The following is a 9,510-nucleotide window of genomic DNA, read 5'->3' as shown; positions in this document are numbered from 1 at the left end:
GCACCTCAATGGAAGGGGGTCCGCGGTGCTAGGGGAAAGAATGACTAAGAGGTTGGAGGAGTGTTTAAACTAGGCAAGGGGGGGTGAGTGAGATAAAGAATTATGGGGAAACTAGGGTAGACGGGACAGTGGGGTTAGTAATGGGTCGTGGGGGAGGAGTGAGGGGGCATACAGTTTACCAGCTAAGGAGGTCCCTCTGTTACAAGGAAAACAGAATAATACTAACTCAACATATAATTCTCCACTAAGTAATGCAAATTTCAAAAGTAAAAGTAGTAACCGAGGCTGTATGCTGGCAAATGCATGGAGTTTGTCAGGTAAAATGGGAGAACTAGAATTAATTGCATGCTCTAAAAATTATGATATAATTGGTATCACTAAGACCTGGTAAGATGAAACATGTGACTGGATTGTGAATTTAAATGGTTACACCCTTTTTAGGAGGGACAGAGGGATTAAAAAGGGTGGAGGAGTGTGTTTGTATGTAAAGCCTGAATTAAAGCCATGTGCTAAAGAAATAACCAAAGCTGGCACTGGTGAGGGTGTAGAATTTGACTGGGCAAAAGGTAACAAAAAGAAGGTTTTCTTCTTAATAGTACCAATTCTAGTAATACAACTAATGATGCATGGTTCACACATGAAGAAATTCAAAAGAGACTAGAACATATTAAGATTAACAAAGGTCCAGGGCCAGATGGTATTCATCCCAGGGTAATTAGCGAGCTTAGCTCTGTGATTGCCAAACCTCTTTACTTCATTTTTAAGGATTCGTTGAGATCTGGCATAGTGCCGAGAGACTGGCGAATTGCTAATGTGGTGCCTCTATTCAAAAAAGATCCCGTTCTCAGCCTCAAAACTATAGGCCAGTTAGTCTGACGTCAGTGGTAGGAAAGCTTTTCAAAGGGCTAATAAAGGATAAGATGCTGGACTTCATAGCAAATCATAATACTATGAGCTTGTGCCAGCATGGTTTTATGCGTAATAGATCTTGCCAGACTAACTTAATTTCTTTTTATGAGAAGGTAAGTAGAGACCTCGATTCTGGGATGGCAGTGGATGTGATTTACTTAGACTATGCTAAAGCATTTGATACAGTGCCACACAAAAGGTTACTGGTTAAATTAAGGAATGTTGGCCTGGAACATAATATTTGTACCTGGATAGAGAACTGGCTAAAAGATAGACTACAAAGAGTGGTGGTAAATGGAACATTTTCTAATTGGACCAGTGTTGTTAGTGGAGTACCGCAGGACTCTGTACTAGGTACCTTGCTTTTCAACTTATTTATTAATGACTTGGAGGTGGGCATTGAAAGTACTGTTTCTATTTTTGCAGATGATACTAAATTGTGCAGAACTATAGGTTCCATGCAGGATGCTGCCACTTTGCAGAGTGATTTGTCTACATTGGAAAACTGGGCAGCAAACTGGAAAATGAGGTTCAATGTTGATAAATGCAAGGTTATGCACTTTGGCAAAAATAATATAAATGCAAGTTATACACTAAATGGCAGTGTGTTGGGAGTTTTCTTAAATGAGAAGGATCTAGGGGTCTTTGTAGATAAATTGTCCAAGAAGACACTGGCACACAAAGGCTAGTAACAGCAGGGTTATACCCTTGCGTGTTTATTCTGCAAACGTGCAACGTTTCGGGGACAGACCCCTTTGTCAAGCATAGAAAAAATGTGCAAGTGCAAGCAATTTAACACCCCTCAAATCAATTTGATTGGTCAATCCCCACATTTACATACATAATTGGCAACACAAAAATTAACCCTTGAAATTCCACGTGTAAAATCACATTTGAGATAATAAAAAGTCCACAATATAAATAGTAATACCAGTAGTGCAAAAATCTTTATAAAAAATGTTTTAAAAAATTCCATAGAAAAATTGGTAGAAAAATGCTGGTTTGTATTCACAAAACCAGATACCTAATAAAAGGCAAAAATTGATACAAAGGGAATTCCCTGAAAGATGTATAAAGTCCAGCACTGTTCCAGTCCTGTTAATCCAGAGATTTGCAAAACAAAATATAATATAAGCAATGATATATCGGAATCAGAGACAACCTGTTAAGCGCAACAATATATCCAAGTATTTGTCATATCAGTAAATTGAAGCATCATGCAACAGTGTAACAAAAACAAGATTACAAACGGGAGGGTTGAATCTTACCCTACAGGCGAAAATAGGTTCTGTCCCTGCAGGGGAATCATGCAGCATAATTATCTGCGATGATATCGCGTGCCCCTGCGCTTGTTCGTCGGGTAGTGCCACTGATCTCCTCTGCCCCCTTCGTGTCTTCCGCTTTTTTTGTTCAGACCCCTCCGACACCGTGCACCAGGCGTCGAATTGCTGAAGGCCAGGGTTGTGCGAGCGGGCTACACTACATGTCTTTGTAGATAACACATTGTCTAATTCTGGGCAAAGTCATTCTGTGGCTACTAAAGCAAATAAAGTTCTGTCTTGCATAAAATAGGGCATTAACTCAAAGAATGAAAACATAATTATGCCTCTTTATAGGTCCCTGGTAAGGCCTCATCTGGAGTATGCAGTTCAGTTTTGGACTCCAGTCCTTAAGAGGGATATAAATGAGCTGGAGAGAGTGCAGAGACGTGCAACTAAATTGGTTAGAGGGACGGAAGACTTAAATTATGAGGGTAGATTGTCAAGGTTGGGGTTGTTTTCTCTGGAAAAAAGGCGCTTGCGAGGGGACATGATTACACTTTACAAGTACATTAGAGGACATTATAGACAAATAGCAGGGGACCTTTTTACCCATAAAGTGGATCACCGTACCAGAGGCCACCCCTTTAGACTAGAAGAAAAGAACTTTCATTTGAAGCAACGTAGGGGGTTCTTCACAGTCAGGACAGTGAGGTTGTGGAATGCACTGCCGGGTGATGTTGTGATGGCTGATTCAGTTAATGCCTTTAGGAATGACTTGGATTATTTTTTGGACAGACAGAATATCAAAGGCTATTGTGATACTAAGCTCTATAGTTAGTATAGGTATGGGTATATAGAATTTAATTAAAAGTAGGGAAGGGTGTGTGTGTGGATGCTGGGTTTTCATTTGGAGGGGTTCAACTTGATGGACTTTGTCTTTTTTCAACCCAATTTAACTATGTAACTATGTAAATGCTTCTAATAGAAGATGATTTGCCATTTATACTCTGCCCACAATACATTTATTTTTGTATACCATACTTTTTTCAGAATACCTTGAATGCTGTTCCATGAGGGTCTAATGATCCTTTACTGTGAAAATCCATTGACAATTTGCTGTACCCACAAGAAAACCTTTATTCTTATTGTTGATAGTTGTAGAATGTCAGGGGTCCCCAACTTTTTTTTTACCCATGAGCCACATTACATAAGCATGTAAAAAGTTGGGGGGTTCCAAATAAGGGCTGTGATTGGCTATTAGTAGCTCCAATGTGGACTGGCAGCCTACAGGAGGCTCTATTTGGCAGTACAACTGATTGTTATGCAATCAAAATTTGCCTTCAAGCCATATATCAAAAAATTACTGGCTGCCTGCTTTGAGGCCACAGGGAGCAACATCCAAGAGATCATAGAGCAATATGTTGCTCACAAGTCACTAGTTGGGGATCACTGGTTCAATAAGGTGACTGGACTTTTCTGAGTCAGTTTGAAAACATTTCACCACTCATCCATGACATGTCTTTGCTTTAGCTGGGTTGGTAGTAAAATGGAAACCATTGAAACCCTTCAGGGTTATTGAGGAGTTACAGGGAAGGGAGTAAGTACAATCAGCATCACTTTTCTGTGCGAGCACAGCAACAAAGACAGCATAAGTGGAACCAGAGTGGAAGTCCTGACATGGCACAATGCAAATAATGATGTGCTCAAAACTTTAAGTACAATGGTAACATTATGAAATTTAAAGATACCTAAGCTGATACAGTCCCGTAACAAATTTACAGTATGTAGGTGGAAGCATGTTGGCATAAAGGAAACTGACTTCTGGTAGACTAACTGGGTAGTAAAATGTGACAAATGTGTTACTAGTTACTTGGTAGCAACTAGTGATGGGCAAATTTGTGCGAAATTCGCGAAACGGCGAAAAATTCGCGAAACGGCGACCGTTTTTTCGGAATTTTTTTTTTGATGCTGGCGAAATTTTGCTGTGAATTTTCGCGGGCGTTTCGCGAATTTATTCACTGGCGGTGAATTGCGCAAATTCGCTGTGAATTTGCGCCTGGCGAATAAATTCGCCCATCACTAGTAGCAACCAATCAGCAAGTAGAATTTATTTCTAATCTAATATATTGGTATGGGTTACAAGACGTGGGCAAAATGTGTGCCTTTTATTACATTACCTGTTAGTCTCCTAATCACCTTATACACTGTTGCAGATCGCCCTGACAGCTAATCGATAAAAAGTCGCATCTCCTAATGCTTTGGTATCACACACATGCATCAACCAATCGAAATTTATTAAAAAAATCAAATTTTTTGAACTCGGATGAATGGAATCGACCCGAAAACTCTCTTAAAAAAACTTGAATGTCAGGAAGGCTGCAAACAACTCAAAAATTATCCTTGGACCTCTCCCATTGACTTAAATAGTAATTCAGCAGGTTTTAGGTGGCGAATAATCCAGTTCTTAAAGGGCCAGCGTATGATAAATCTTGAAAATCAAATTCAATTTTTTTTTTTAAAAAAAAAACTTATCTATTATCGCAAATTGTTAATATTTATGCACACACTCTGCATTTGAGTTACGCCAGAACTTTGGTGGTGGAGAAAATATTTAAATTACTGTCAATACTATTTTTGCGCACAACGACCTTGCACAGTCGAAAACACCCATCTCATTTGCGAGCCATTCGTGAATATTTTTTCGTATTGTGAATTTGCAAAAACTGAAAGGGCACAGTGCAATATTTCAACATTCAGGAAAAACACAACATTTGCAAATAAATATGCGCTGCACAGGCTTTATAAATGACCCCCACACACTATATAACCTAAATCAAGAAAAATAATTGATCAAGAGCTTTTTTTGTGGAAAATGCCAGAATTGTTTAAATAAATGTCTATTAAAGAATATGGTATAATAATACATAATAGTGTTTTCATATTCTTCTGCTTACCATTCATAATAGCTCATTCATGGCAGACTGTATGTTTCAATTTCTACTTTTCTTGTATTTACAGAAAACTATAGCACTAATGGGAGTAACATTAGCAAATAAAAAAAAATATTACCCCATATCTCTTAACACAGCCCTTTTTACACAGTCACACTAATTTTTCACATCCTCATTACTCCTTACACTGGTTCTACACCTGATATTAGTCTAAAAGCTGTTTAAAAGAAAAGGCCTGAATAAAATGTAATGTGTGGACAGTTTAGGAGAAAGCCTAATAACCCAAGGCACCCAATTAAGAATTGGAAGCATTGGTTTAAAATGAAACAAGTTAGTATAATAGCATATGCAGAACAATACTATCCATATAAACAGTTCATTAAATGTGTGACTTCTGAGAATTCATCAAAAGTTAAAAAAAAAAGATGGATTTCTTTCTTATATAAAGGACCTATTGTTGCTACAGACAAGAACTGAAAAGATTGTGTAAATAACCCAGGTACCAAATTTGGAAGACATAAAGTATCCAGGCAAAAAGGGAAGGCAACAAAAGATTTTACAAACGAAGAGGAAGTCATCTCCTTTGCAAAGAAAGTCAAGATAAAAATATGGATGAGCGCCACAGGCTATGGAAAAACGAACAAATAACAGAATCTAGCTCTATACAGTCCCCAGGGTGTTGCAACACAATTCTATGTGTGTCTTGAACCATAAAAAGTCTATGCACAATTTTTTTCTTAAAGTGCTTTGTTTTCCAAAAACAAAATTTAATTAAACAAGGTGCGTATAGTGCTTTCTTCATAAGGTAAAATGTGGAACTGTCACCCAGACATAAAAAGCTGTATAATAAAAGTCATTTTCAAATTAAACATGAAATCCAAATTCTTTTTTTTTTATTAAAGCATTCATAGTTGTTGTAAACTCATTTAAAAATCTCAGCTGTCAATAAAATATTGCCTGCCCCTCCTCTATGACTTAGGGGCAGGCAATTACTTTCACTAGTGAAAAAAAGCTTTAAGGAGAAAACAGTCAGCATGGCATATAGGTAACTTCAAATGAATAATCATTTTTTTAAAATAAGTTTTTTTGGTGTCAGCTTCCCTTTAATACCAGTGTCCACAAGTGTCCACTGCCTGCTTACTATAATTATGAGTTCCCAGATGGAATAAAACAATATTCAAATACTAATTATTAATAAATTAATTTTGCTTAGCTAACATGATAAAATAGGATTTAGAATATTTTTTGGGGTGATAGGTCCCCTTTAAACCAAGGTTCTTTCTTCAAGCAATTAAGGGCCTATTTATTAAACCTCAATTTTGTTTTGGTCAAGTTTTTAAAGGGAAAAACTCAAATTCTTAAAGGAACAGAAACACAAATTTTCAGAGATTTATTATACCGCAAAGCTGCTAAAAATCCGAATCCGAAAATACTCTAGCAAAAACCTGTCAAGGTCATGTAGTTGCCAATGGCTGATGTCCCTTGAGATGTTTCTTGACACTGTGATCTGCGCTGGTTTTAGTTTGATAATTTGATAAATTCGAGTTGTTGCAACTACAATTTGATAAAGCCGAGTTTTCAGTGTGTCAGTTCAAAAAAGTTGCACAATTCGAATTCACACACAATTTAGGCACAATGGTTTTTAGCACTGACTTTTTCGAGCAGAATTATTGGTAAAATAAGGGAATTCTGGTTTGGGACAATTTCTTTTTACTTAGAGTAAGAAAGAGTTGAGTTTTACTAAATGCCCGCCTAAAACTCATTATGTGGCTTCTCCCCTCTCTGGTGGGATTAGCAATTTACAAGATTCCTGTTTTCAAAACAGTATTTCAGTATCAATTCCAGGGTACTTATTGTATCTTTGCTGTATTTAGAAGAACTATTTTTGTTACTTTATTGTATATAGCAAGAGTAAGCAGAACTTTATTGTAAATTTATTATATTATCGTGTTGTCTTGTCTGTCAAGTAAGAATTTCATTGTACAGGTACAGGTTTGGGATCCATTATCCAAAAACCTGTTATCCAGAAAGCTCAGAATTACAGAAAGGGCGTCTCCCATAGACACCATTCTATCCATCTAATCCAAATTTTTAAAATTTTAAAATTCACTGTAATAATACATATAACAGTACATTGTACTTGATCCAAACTAAGATAGAATTAATCCTTATTTTAAACAGAACCGCCTATTGGGCTTATTTAATGTTTACATCATTGTCTGGTAGACTTTAGGTATGAAGATCCAAATTACGGAAATATCCTTTATCCGGAAAGCCCCAGTTCCCAAGCATTCTGGATTACAGGTCCCATACCTGTACTGTGTACGCAGTACTCTGTACATATAACAATAAAACGTTGAATCTTTAATCTCTTTCTATAAAGACAATAAAAAGCAGGGACAGCGCCCATAGTGTAATTTGCCTTTATTTTAAAGGCTTTAAAACTTATTGCACTTACATTAGTCACACAACTGAGAACATATCAAACAATCACTTTTTCCAGTGTTATGGTGCAGATTGTGGATACAAAGAGCTGAATTCTGCTCGGAACACTCTCTTGTGTGTTTTCCAAATATGCATTCACTAACTGCTGTGACCATAAGTGGTGTCAGGCCTGATGCGTTTCACTGGGGATAGTTTTTTCTATATTGCGCTATATTCTGTTATTTGTTCTTTTTTCCAAAGACTGTGGTGTTTACCTATATTTTTATCATTTTTTGTAAAACCATTCTGAGGCTTTATCTTGCAAATGTTGTTTGTTTTTCAATTATAACTCTGTTATCCTTTGCAAAGAAGTACACATTTCAATAGAATTTACTAATGAAATGTGGAGCCAGGGAATGTGCATTTTATGTATATGTTTGTAGTAAATTATGCCAGATCAGCAATACTTCCATTATACTGTACTTGGAAGAATTCTTACATAACTGGACCTTATGCACCCAACATTTTACAAGTTGGGTGCAAAAGATATTACTGTTTGTAAATGATACATAGGTTGCACTCTTTCTTGGCATGCCACAGGTGGTCCATGGACCTACATTGCGTTCAGTTTAATTAGTGCAAAACAAATGCCTTGTATGGGTACAATGTGCAAAGGTTGCCCTGAACATTTCATGGTCAATAACAGAAATGTGACCAGGCGTTTGTGCTTTCTATAGTAACTGAGCTCAATCCCCCATATGTAATAAAAGGCACTATTTTGTTTCTAGTAACCCAGAGCAATCAATAAGAGACCAGTAAAGGCTAACTGCTGATTGGTTGCTATGGGTTGCTGCAACTGGGCAAACTTAGTGCATAACCCCTAATATATTTTATATTTTCTTTTTACTAATATTTTTAAGAGCCTCTCATAGCCAAGCAACTTTACTGCATATGGTCAATTGAAATGCATTGGAATGTTCCAAATCAGTGATTAAATGCAGTGCATAAGGCCTTCATGATTCAATAAAGCAGAAGAAAATGCTCCCTTTTGAGATATGACAGCTCTGCCTGGTGAGATGCCATCTTATATACTTTGAAGGAAATGAATCCAAATAAGAATTATTGTTAATCTCTAGCTGCATATATATACCAGACTCAAGCTGCTACTCGCTGGCAGCAGAAAAAATATAAACGAATATTATTTCAAATGATAACATTTTCCAGTTAATTTGCACCTTGAAGTTCTAGCTACTACTTTAAGCAATGCCAGGTCCATTACTGCCCCTCGATAACATAATGCTTCATACTATACATACAGTGCTGCAGCAATATGGAGGTCATGGTCAGAAAGCAAAATACAGTTTATTCTTCTGAAGTAAATATGATTCTTTATGGAGGCATGAATGGAGCTCAGCTCTTGGGAATGCAATTTGGTATTTCTTTTACAAAGCCTAAAAAGGAAATGATCCTGTGTTCTGTAATGGTGACATACTTCCAAGTTGTGCTGACATTGCATTATGTTATCATGTACTTACACTATACACCAGCAATCCCAGCTTATAAATTGCATGATGCAGTTACAGAAAACACAATTTTTTTCTGTATTTACCCATACCAATATGGGACTTAGCCTCTATTTAGCCTCGCATTTAGAGGCTAAGTCCCATATTGTTGTGGGTAAATATGTCAATGTAAAGAAAATGTGGACACCTCTTTAATGCGGGCTACAAATTGGCCGTTACTAATTGTATGCACCTTGCTTGGATTAAATGGGTACTTTTCACAATTTATTTCTACCAATAATATCCAGGGGTTTTAAGTCTGTGAAGACTCTCCAATGTTTGACATTTTAAACGGTGGCCTCTAAATGCTATACACATTAAAAGTAAATGTGACATGTTTCACATGTGTTCAGTAGCTGCTTCTTGTAACTGGAAAGGGATGATTTTTTTGGTAATAAAGAA

This window comes from Xenopus laevis, chromosome 4L (assembly GCF_017654675.1).
Source record: "Xenopus laevis strain J_2021 chromosome 4L, Xenopus_laevis_v10.1, whole genome shotgun sequence".
NCBI lineage: Eukaryota > Metazoa > Chordata > Amphibia > Anura > Pipidae > Xenopus > Xenopus laevis.
This window is presented reverse-complemented; position numbering follows the sequence as displayed.